Raw genomic sequence first — 12,279 nt, 5'->3', positions numbered from 1 at the left:
GCGGCATGTAAATTGCCAACAGCCACTCTGGAGAAGTGTACGCTGTGTCCTGAAACATGTAATAAACACAGCTTAGAGAGCATAAGGCACTTCCACTCATGGGCGTAGAAGTTGGGAAAACTAGAAATCAACAAGACACATGCACCCCAAAGTTTAGGGCTGCTCTGTTTCCAAGAACCTCCACTTCGGTCCACCTTAAATATCCCAGGAAAGAGAAAAATGCATAAAGATGTTGTGGTACTTATGCACAATGGAATATCACTCAGCCATGAAATAAATGTCATAAGTCTAGTAGCAGCATGATGAGTGGATGTAGGTACGATGATTCTAAGTGAAATACGTCACACAGAAAAAGACACTTAGCCTACGATATCACTTATAGAGGGAATGGAAAAATCGCTACACTTGAACTGAATTACAAAACAGAACAGAGTCACACATTTAGAAAACACACTAGGGCTGCTTAACGGGAAAGGTGAGGTGGGGTGATGCATAAAACAAGGGTTTGAAATTAGCTCAGATACCGTTCCACAAGCCAAATATGTAATAGCCAAGACCTACTCCCTGCTCAGTGAACTGGACTCAACACCCCCTATTCACCGCCCAAGAATATATCTGACTAGTAAGAGTCTTAAAACCTATGTATTGATATCTCTCTGGAAGTGAATCAAGAGGGTGTAAAGCGGCATAAACACAGCAGTGAAAAGCAGCTATACCCCACTATAAAAATAAATTACTTTAAAAAAACCCATAAAACAAAGACAGTGAAAGAGAGAGGAATTCTTACAAAATCCGTTCAGGGGCTCTGATGCAACCTGGATGGTCCATATCTAGACCCACAGCAGGATGATACATAAGGCTGGACACCCTTGGGGCTGAGAGGATTGGTGAGGTTGGGTGAGCAAACGCAGACCCTTTAGAGTCATACTGCGTGGTACCCATCCCATGGGTCCCAAATCTCCAGGTTAAAGGGCATCTTCCGACATCGAAAACATGCATGGGAAACCCAGAAGATGGTACACCATATGATCGGGAAAGGTTTCTAAAACGCACCTCATGTCTCCTCTCCTTGTGCTCGGGATCGCCATTCCAGCCGCTTTACTAACAATCTCCCTACTTGGAGAATCAGCACCGTTAACCTCCTGTTTCGTACTGGTTGCAATTTGTCCTGAGGATGACCGGGAAGAGGGGGAACCAATGAGAGACTAGCTCTAGGTGTTGGGACAGGCACAGGTCACTCTATTTTCCCATCAGGAAGAAGAATGGACCACAGGCTCAGCCTGCCCCCCGGAACCAGAATAGGGCCAGAAGCAATCCTGCGCTTTTGCGGGCAGCTCCCAAAAAAGCGAGTTGAAAAACGGAGCTCAGGGGCACTGCAATTCACAAACCTGCAGAGTTATAAATGATAACTCTCGTCCATAAATGTATTGAGGGAAGGCAACGAAGAGGATTTGAAAGCAAGGCAGAATTGCAGGAAACAGATTTCAGGAGGTAGATTCGACTCGCCTTTAAAGCACATGAAAAGCGGCAAAGCGTCCACAATGATGCCCTTGGCCAAAAAGGGCGTATGCGTTTTTTCCTGAATATATTCAGGAAAAAACGCATACGCCCTTTTTGGCCAACAGAGCAAGCCGGAAAGGCAAATCAGCGCTACAAAGAAGTCTCGCTTGCCATCGGTCAAAAGGGCCACGATGAAAAAAGTGTAAAAACCAAAAATGCAGGACAGGCCATGGAGACATGGGAGCCTTGCTACGCTGATGGGCGGGATGTAAATTGCCAACAGCCACTCTGGAGAAGTGTACACTGTGTCTATAAACATGTAATAAACACAGCTTAGAGAGAATAAGGCACTTCCACTCATGGGCGTATAAGTTGGGAAAAGTAGAAATCAACAAGACACATGCACCCCAAAGTTTAGGGCTGCTCTGTTTCCAAGAACCTCCACTTCGGTCTACCTTAAATATCCCAGGAAAGAGAAAAATGCATAAAGAAGTTGTGGTACTTATGCACAATGGAATATCACTCAGCCATGAAATCAATGTCATAAGGCTAGAAGCAGCATGATGAGTGGATTTAGGTACGATGATTCTAAGTGAAATACGTCACACAGCAAAACACACTTAGACTACGATATCACTTATAGAGGGAATGGAAAAATCGCTACACTTGAACTGAATTACAAAACAGAACAGAGTCACACATTTAGAAAACACACTAGGGCTGCTTAACGGGAAAGGTGAGGTGGGGTGATGCATAAAACAAGGGTTTGAAATTAGCTCAGATACCGTTCCACAAGCCAAATATGTAATAGCCAAGACCTACTCCCTGCTCAGTGAACTGGACTCAACACCCCCTATTCACCGCCCAAGAATATATCTGACTAGTAAGAGTCTTAAAACCTATGTATTGATATCTCTCTGGAAGTGAATCAAGAGGGTGTAAAGCGGCATAAACACAGCAGTGAAAAGCAACTATACCCCACTATAAAAATAAATTACTTAAAAAAAACTCATAAAACAAAGACAGTGAAAGAGAGAGAAATTCTTACAAAATCCGTTCAGGGGTTCTGATGCAACCTGGATGGTCCATATCTAGAGCCACAGCAGGATGATACATAAGGCTGGACACCCTTGGGGCTGAGAGGATTGGTGAGGTTGGGTGAGCAAACGCAGACCCTTTAGAGTCATACTGCGTGGTACCCATCCCATGGGTCCCAAATCTCCAGGTTAAAGGGCATCTTCCGACATCGAAAACATGCATGGGAAACCCAGAAGATGGTACACCGTATGATCGGGAAAGGTTTCTAAAACGCACCTCATGTCTCCTCTCCTTGTGCTCGGGTTCGCCATTCCAGCCGCTTTACTAACAATGTCCCTACTTGGAGAATCAGCAACGTTTACCTCCTGTTTCGTACTGGTTGCAATTTGTCCTGAGGATGACCGGGAAGAGCGGGAACCAATGAGAGACGAGCTCTAGGTGTTGGGACAGGCAGAGGTCACTCTATATTCCCATCAGGAAGAAGAATGAACCACAGGCTCAGCCTTACCCCCGGAACCAGAATACAACCAGAAGCAATCCTGCGCTTTTGCGGCCAGCTCCCAAAATAGCGAGTTGAAAAATGGAGCTCAGGGGCACTGCAATTCACAAACCTGCAGAGTTATAAATGATAACTCTCGTCCATAAATGTATTGAGGGAAGGCAACGAAGAGGATTTGAAAGCAAGGCAGAATTGCAGGAAACAGATTTCAGGAGGTAGATTCGACTCGCCTTTAAAGCACATGAAAAGCGGCAAAGCGTCCACAATGATGCCCTTGGCCAAAAAGGGCGTATGCGTTTTTTCCTGAATATATTCAGGAAAAAACGCATACGCCCTTTTTGGCCAACAGAGCAAGCCGGAAAGGCAAATCAGCGTTACAAAGAAGTCTCGCTTGCCATCGGTCAAAAGGGCCACGATGAAAAAAGTGTAAAAACCAGAAATGCAGGACAGGCCATGGAGACATGGGAGCCTTGCTACGCTGATGGGCGGGATGTAAATTGCCAACAGCCACTCTGGAGAAGTGTACACTGTGTCTATAAACATGTAATAAACACAGCTTAGAGAGAATAAGGCACTTCCACTCATGGGCGTATAAGTTGGGAAAAGTAGAAATCAACAAGACACATGCACCCCAAAGTTTAGGGCTGCTCTGTTTCCAAGAACCTCCACTTCGGTCTACCTTAAATATCCCAGGAAAGAGAAAAATGCATAAAGAAGTTGTGGTACTTATGCACAATGGAATATCACTCAGCCATGAAATCAATGTCATAAGGCTAGTAGCAGCATGATGAGTGGATTTAGGTACGATGATTCTAAGTGAAATACGTCACACAGCAAAAGACACTTAGCCTACGATATCACTTATAGAGGGAATGGAAAAATCGCTACACTTGAACTGAATTACAAAACAGAACAGAGTCACACATTTAGAAAACACACTAGGGCTGCTTAACGGGAAAGGTGAGGTGGGGTGATGCATAAAACAAGGGTTTGAAATTAGCTCAGATACCGTTCCACAAGCCAAATATGTAATAGCCAAGACCTACTCCCTGCTCAGTGAACTGGACTCAACACCCCCTATTCACCGCCCAAGAATATATCTGACTAGTAAGAGTCTTAAAACCTATGTATTGATATCTCTCTGGGAGTGAATCAAGAGGGTGTAAAGCGGCATAAACACAGCAGTGAAAAGCAACTATACCCCACTATAAAAATAAATTACTTAAAAAAAACTCATAAGACAAAGACAGTGAAAGAGAGAGAAATTCTTACAAAATCCGTTCAGGGGCTCTGATGCAACCTGGATGGTCCATATCTAGACCCACAGCAGGATGATACATAAGGCTGGACACCCTTGGGGCTGAGAGGATTGGTGAGGTTGGGTGAGCAAACGCAGACCCTTTAGAGTCATACTGCGTGGTACCCATCCAATGGGTCCCAAATCTCCAGGTTCAAGGGCATCTTCCGACATCGAAAACATGCATGGGAAACCCAGAAGATGGTACACCGTGTGATCGGGAAAGGTTTCTAAAACGCACCTTATGTTTCCTCTCCTTGTGCTCGGGTTCGCCATTCCAGCCGCTTTACTAACAATGTCCCTACTTGGAGAATCAGCAACGTTTACCTCCTGTTTCGTACTGGTTGCAATTTGTCCTGAGGATGACCGGGAAGAGCGGGAACCAATGAGAGACGAGCTCTAGGTGTTGGGACAGGCAGAGGTCACTCTATATTCCCATCAGGAAGAAGAATGAACCACAGGCTCAGCCTTACCCCCGGAACCAGAATAGAACCAGAAGCAATCCTGCGCTTTTGCGGCCAGCTCCCAAAATAGCGAGTTGAAAAATGGAGCTCAGGGGCACTGCAATTCACAAACCTGCAGAGTTATAAATGATAACTCTCGTCCATAAATGTATTGAGGGAAGGCAACGAAGAGGATTTGAAAGCAAGGCAGAATTGCAGGAAACAGATTTCAGGAGGTAGATTCGACTTGCCTTTAAAGCACATGAAAAGCGGCAAAGCGTCCACAATGATGCCCTTGGCCAAAAAGGGCGTATGCGTTTTTTCCTGAATATATTCAGGAAAAAACGCATACGCCCTTTTTGGCCAACAGAGCAAGCCGGAAAGGCAAATCAGCGCTACAAAGAAGTCTCGCTTGCCATCGGTCAAAAGGGCCACGATGAAAAAAGTGTAAAAACCAGAAATGCAGGACAGGCCATGGAGACATGGGAGCCTTGCTACGCTGATGGGCGGGATGTAAATTGCCAACAGCCACTCTGGAGAAGTGTACACTGTGTCTATAAACATGTAATAAACACAGCTTAGAGAGAATAAGGCACTTCCACTCATGGGCGTATAAGTTGGGAAAAGTAGAAATCAACAAGACACATGCACCCCAAAGTTTAGGGCTGCTCTGTTTCCAAAAACCTCCACTTCGGTCTACCTTAAATATCCCAGGAAAGAGAAAAATGCATAAAGAAGTTGTGGTACTTATGCACAATGGAATATCACTCAGCCATGAAATCAATGTCATAAGGCTAGTAGCAGCATGATGAGTGGATTTAGGTACGATGATTCTAAGTGAAATACGTCACACAGCAAAAGACACTTAGCCTACGATATCACTTATAGAGGGAATGGAAAAATCGCTACACTTGAACTGAATTACAAAACAGAACAGAGTCACACATTTAGAAAACACACTAGGGCTGCTTAACGGGAAAGGTGAGGTGGGGTGATGCATAAAACAAGGGTTTGAAATTAGCTCAGATACCGTTCCACAAGCCAAATATGTAATAGCCAAGACCTACTCCCTGCTCAGTGAACTGGACTCAACACCCCCTATTCACCGCCCAAGAATATATCTGACTAGTAAGAGTCTTAAAACCTATGTATTGATATCTCTCTGGAAGTGAATCAAGAGGGTGTAAAGCGGCATAAACACAGCAGTGAAAAGCAACTATACCCCACTATAAAAATAAATTACTTTAGAAAAACTCATAAAACAAAGACAGTGAAAGAGAGAGAAATTCTTACAAAATCCGTTCAGGGGCTCTGATGCAACCTGGATGGTCCATATCTAGAGCCACAGCAGGATGATTCATAAGGCTGGACACCCTTGGGGCTGAGAGGTTTGGTGAGGTTGGGTGAGCAAACGCAGACCCTTTAGAGTCATACTGCGTGGTACCCATCCCATGGGTCCCAAATCTCCAGGTTAAAGGGCATCTTCCGACATCGAAAACATGCATGGGAAACCCAGAAGATGGTACACCTTATGATCGGGAAAGGTTTCTAAAACGCACCTCATGTCTCCTCTCCTTGTGCTCGGGTTCGCCATTCCAGCCGCTTTACTAACAATCTCCCTACTTGGAGAATCAGCAACGTTAACCTCCTGTTTCGTACTGGTTGCAATTTGTCCTGAGGATGACCGGGAAGAGGGGGAACCAATGAGAGACTAGCTCTAGGTGTTGGGACAGGCACAGGTCACTCTATTTTCCCATCAGGAAGAAGAATGGACCACAGGCTCAGCCTGCCCCCCGGAACCAGAATAGGGCCAGAAGCAATCCTGCGCTTTTGCGGGCAGCTCCCAAAAAAGCGAGTTGAAAAACGGAGCTCAGGGGCACTGCAATTCACAAACCTGCAGAGTTATAAATGATAACTCTCGTCCGCAAATATACTGAAGGAAGGCAACGAAGAGGATTTGAAAGCAAGGCAGAATTGCAGGAAACAGATTTCAGGAGGTAGATTCGACTCGCCTTTAAAGCACATGAAAAGCGGCAAAGCGTCCACAATGATGCCCTTGGCCAAAAAGGGCGTATGCGTTTTTTCCTGAATATATTCAGGAAAAAACGCATACGCCCTTTTTGGCCAACAGAGCAAGCTGGAAAGGCAAATCAGCGCTACAAAGAAATCTCGCTTGCCATCGGTCAAAAGGGCGATGCTGAAAAAAGTGTAAAAACCAGAAATGCAGGACACGCCATGGAGACATGGGAGCCTTGCTAGGCTGATGGGCGGCATGTAAATTGCCAACAGCCACTCTGGAGAAGTGTACGCTGTGTCCTGAAACATGTAATAAACACAGCTTAGAGAGCATAAGGCACTTCCACTCATGGGCGTAGAAGTTGGGAAAACTAAAAATCAACAAGACACATGCACCCAAAAGTTTAGGGCTGCTCTGTTTCCAAGAACCTCCACTTCGATCCACCTTAAAAATCCCAGGAAATAGAAAAATGGATAAAGATGTTGTGGTACTTATGCACAATGGAATATCACTCTGCCATGAAATCAATGTCATAAGGCTAGTAGTAGCATGATGAGTGGATTTAGGTACGATGATTCTAAGTGAAATACGTCACACAGAAAAAGACACTTAGCCTACGATATCACTTATAGAGGGAATGGAAAAATCGCTACACTTGAACTGAATTACAAAACAGAACAGAGTCACACATTTAGAAAACACACTAGGGCTGCTTAATGGGAAAGGTGAGGTGGGGTGATGCATAAAACAAGGGTTTGAAATTAGCTCAGATACCGTTCCACAAGCCAAATATGGAATAGCCAAGACCTACTCCCTGCTCAGTGAACTGGACTCAACACCCCCTATTCACCGCCCAAGAATATATCTGACTAGTAAGAGTCTTAAAACCTATGTATTGATATCTCTCTGGAAGTGAATCAAGAGGGTGTAAAGCGGCATAAACACAGCAGTGAAAAGCAACTATACCCCATTATAAAAATAAATTACTTTAGAAAAACTCATAAAACAAAGACAGTGAAAGAGAGAGAAATTCTTACAAAATCCGTTCAGGGGCTCTGATGCAACCTGGATGGTCCATATCTAGACCCACAGCAGGATGATACATAAGGCTGGACACCCTTGGGGCTGAGAGGATTGGTGAGGTTGGGTGAGCAAACGCAGACCCTTTAGAGTCATACTGCGAGGTACCCATCCCATGGGTCCCAAATCTCCAGGTTCAAGGGCATCTTCCGACATCGAAAACATGCATGGGAAACCCAGAAGATGGTACACCGTGTGATCGGGAAAGGTTTCTAAAACGCACCTTATGTTTCCTCTCCTTGTGCTCGGGTTCGCCATTCCAGCCGCTTTACTAACAATGTCCCTACTTGGAGAATCAGCAACGTTTACCTCCTGTTTCGTACTGGTTGCAATTTGTCCTGAGGATGACCGGGAAGAGCGAGAACCAATGAGAGACGAGCTCTAGGTGTTGGGACAGGCACAGGTCACTCTATATTCCCATCAGGAAGAAGAATGAACCACAGGCTCAGCCTGACCCCCGGAACCAGAATAGAACCAGAAGCAATCCTGCGCTTTTGCGGCCAGCTCCCAAAATAGCGAGTTGAAAAATGGAGCTCAGGGGCACTGCAATTCACAAACGTGCAGAGTTATAAATGATAACTCTCGTCCATAAATGTATTGAGGGAAGGCAACGAAGAGGATTTGAAAGCAAGGCAGAATTGCAGGAAACAGATTTCAGGAGGTAGATTCGACTCGCCTTTAAAGCACATGAAAAGCGGCAAAGCGTCCACAATGATGCCCTTGGCCAAAAAGGGCGTATGCGTTTTTTCCTGAATATATTCAGGAAAAAACGCATACGCCCTTTTTGGCCAACAGAGCAAGCCGGAAAGGCAAATCAGCGCTACAAAGAAGTCTCGCTTGCCATCGGTCAAAAGGGCCACGATGAAAAAAGTGTAAAAACCAGAAATGCAGGACAGGCCATGGAGACATGGGAGCCTTGCTACGCTGATGGGCGGGATGTAAATTGCCAACAGCCACTCTGGAGAAGTGTACACTGTGTCTATAAACATGTAATAAACACAGCTTAGAGAGAATAAGGCACTTGCACTCATGGGCGTATAAGTTGGGAAAAGTAGAAATCAACAAGACACATGCACCCCAAAGTTTAGGGCTGCTCTGTTTCCAAGAACCTCCACTTCGGTCTACCTTAAATATCCCAGGAAAGAGAAAAATGCATAAAGAAGTTGTGGTACTTGTGCACAATGGAATATCACTCAGCCATGAAATCAATGTCATAAGGCTAGTAGCAGCATGATGAGTGGATTTAGGTACGATGATTCTAAGTGAAATACGTCACACAGAAAAAGACACTTAGCCTACGATATCACTTATAGAGGGAATGGAAAAATCGCTACACTTGAACTGAATTACAAAACAGAACAGAGTCACACATTGAGAAAACACACTAGGGCTGCTTAACGGGAAAGGTGAGGTGGGGTGATGCATAAAACAAGGGTTTGAAATTAGCTCAGATACCGTTCCACAAGCCAAATATGTAATAGCCAAGACCTACTCCCTGCTCAGTGAACTGGACTCAACACCCCCTATTCACCGCCCAAGAATATATCTGACTAGTAAGAGTCTTAAAACCTATGTATTGATATCTCTCTGGAAGTGAATCAAGAGGGTGTAAAGCGGCATAAACACAGCAGTGAAAAGCAACTATACCCCACTATAAAAATAAATTACTTTAAAAAAACTCATAAAACAAAGACAGTGAAAGAGAGAGAAATTCTTACAAAATCCGTTCAGGGGTTCTGATGCAACCTGGATGGTCCATATCTAGAGCCACAGCAGGATGATACATAAGGCTGGACACCCTTGGGGCTGAGAGGATTGGTGAGGTTGGGTGAGCAAACGCAGACCCTTTAGAGTCATACTGCGTGGTACCCATCCCATGGGTCCCAAATCTCCAGGTTAAAGGGCATCTTCCGACATCGAAAACATGCATGGGAAACCCAGAAGATGGTACACCGTATGATCGGGAAAGGTTTCTAAAACGCACCTCATGTCTCCTCTCCTTGTGCTCGGGTTCGCCATTCCAGCCGCTTTACTAACAATCTCCCTACTTGGAGAATCAGCACCGTTAACCTCCTGTTTCGTACTGGTTGCAATTTGTCCTGAGGATGACCGGGAAAAGGGGGAACCAATGAGAGACTAGCTCTAGGTGTTGGGACAGGCACAGGTCACTCTATTTTCCCATCAGGAAGAAGAATGGACCACAGGCTCAGCCTGCCCCCCGGAACCAGAATAGGGCCAGAAGCAATCCTGCGCTTTTGCGGGCAGCTCCCAAAAAAGCGAGTTGAAAAACGGAGCTCAGGGGCACTGCAATTCACAAACCTGCAGAGTTATAAATGATAACTCTCGTCCGCAAATATACTGAGGGAAGGCAACGAAGAGGATTTGAAAGCAAGGCAGAATTGCAGGAAACAGATTTCAGGAGGTAGATTCGACTCGCCTTTAAAGCACATGAAAAGCGGCAAAGCGTCCACAATGATGCCCTTGGCCAAAAAGGGCGTATGCGTTTTTTCCTGAATATATTCAGGAACAAAGGCATACGCCCTTTTTGGCCAACAGAGCAAGCCGGAAAGGCAAATCAGCGCTACAAAGAAATCTCGCTTGCCATCGGTCAAAAGGGCGATGCTGAAAAAAGTGTAAAAACCAGAAATGCAGGACACGCCATGGAGACATGGGAGCCTTGCTACGCTGATGGGCGGCATGTAAATTGCCAACAGCCACTCTGGAGAAGTGTACGCTGTGTCCTGAAACATGTAATAAACACAGCTTAGAGAGCATAAGGCACTTCCACTCATGGGCGTAGAAGTTGGGAAAACTAAAAATCAACAAGACACATGCACCCAAAAGTTTAGGGCTGCTCTGTTTCCAAGAACCTCCACTTCGATCCACCTTAAAAATCCCAGGAAATAGAAAAATGGATAAAGATGTTGTGGTACTTATGCACAATGGAATATCACTCAGCCATGAAATCAATGTCATAAGGCTAGTAGTAGCATGATGAGTGGATTTAGGTACGATGATTCTAAGTGAAATACGTCACACAGAAAAAGACACTTAGCCTACGATATCACTTATAGAGGGAATGGAAAAATCGCTACACTTGAACTGAATTACAAAACAGAACAGAGTCACACATTGAGAAAACACACTAGGGCTGCTTAACGGGAAAGGTGAGGTGGGGCGATGCATAAAACAAGGGTTTGAAATTAGCTCAGATACCGTTCCACAAGCCAAATATGTAATAGCCAAGACCTACTCCCTGCTCAGTGAACTGGACTCAACACCCCCTATTCACCGCCCAAGAATATATCTGACTAGTAAGAGTCTTAAAACCTATGTATTGATATCTCTCTGGAAGTGAATCAAGAGGGTGTAAAGCGGCATAAACACAGCAGTGAAAAGCAACTATACCCCACTATAAAAATAAATTACTTTAAAAAAACTCATAAAACAAAGACAGTGAAAGAGAGAGAAATTCTTACAAAATCCGTTCAGGGGTTCTGATGCAACCTGGATGGTCCATATCTAGAGCCACAGCAGGATGATACATAAGGCTGGACACCCTTGGGGCTGAGAGGATTGGTGAGGTTGGGTGAGCAAACGCAGACCCTTTAGAGTCATACTGCGTGGTACCCATTCCATGGGTCCCAAATCTCCAGGTTAAAGGGCATCTTCCGACATCGAAAACATGCATGGGAAACCCAGAAGATGGTACACCGTATGATCGGGAAAGGTTTCTAAAACGCACCTCATGTCTCCTCTCCTTGTGCTCGGGTTCGCCATTCCAGCCGCTTTACTAACAATCTCCCTACTTGGAGAATCAGCACCGTTAACCTCCTGTTTCGTACTGGTTGCAATTTGTCCTGAGGATGACCGGGAAAAGGGGGAACCAATGAGAGACTAGCTCTAGGTGTTGGGACAGGCACAGGTCACTCTATTTTCCCATCAGGAAGAAGAATGGACCACAGGCTCAGCCTGCCCCCCGGAACCAGAATAGGGCCAGAAGCAATCCTGCGCTTTTGCGGGCAGCTCCCAAAAAAGCGAGTTGAAAAACGGAGCTCAGGGGCACTGCAATTCACAGACCTGCAGAGTTATAAATGATAACTCTCGTCCGCAAATATACTGAGGGAAGGCAACGAAGAGGATTTGAAAGCAAGGCAGAATTGCAGGAAACAGATTTCAGGAGGTAGATTCGACTCGCCTTTAAAGCACATGAAAAGCGGCAAAGCGTCCACAATGATGCCCTTGGCCAAAAAGGGCGTATGCGTTTTTTCCTGAATATATTCAGGAACAAAGGCATACGCCCTTTTTGGCCAACAGAGCAAGCCGGAAAGGCAAATCAGCGCTACAAAGAAATCTCGCTTGCCATCGGTCAAAAGGGCGATGCTGAAAAAAGTGTAAAAACCAG

The sequence above is a fragment of the Eubalaena glacialis genome, chromosome 5 (assembly GCF_028564815.1).
Source record: "Eubalaena glacialis isolate mEubGla1 chromosome 5, mEubGla1.1.hap2.+ XY, whole genome shotgun sequence".
Lineage (NCBI taxonomy): Eukaryota > Metazoa > Chordata > Mammalia > Artiodactyla > Balaenidae > Eubalaena > Eubalaena glacialis.
The sequence above is the reverse complement of the archived record's forward strand: the minus strand, read 5'-3'. Positions refer to the sequence as shown.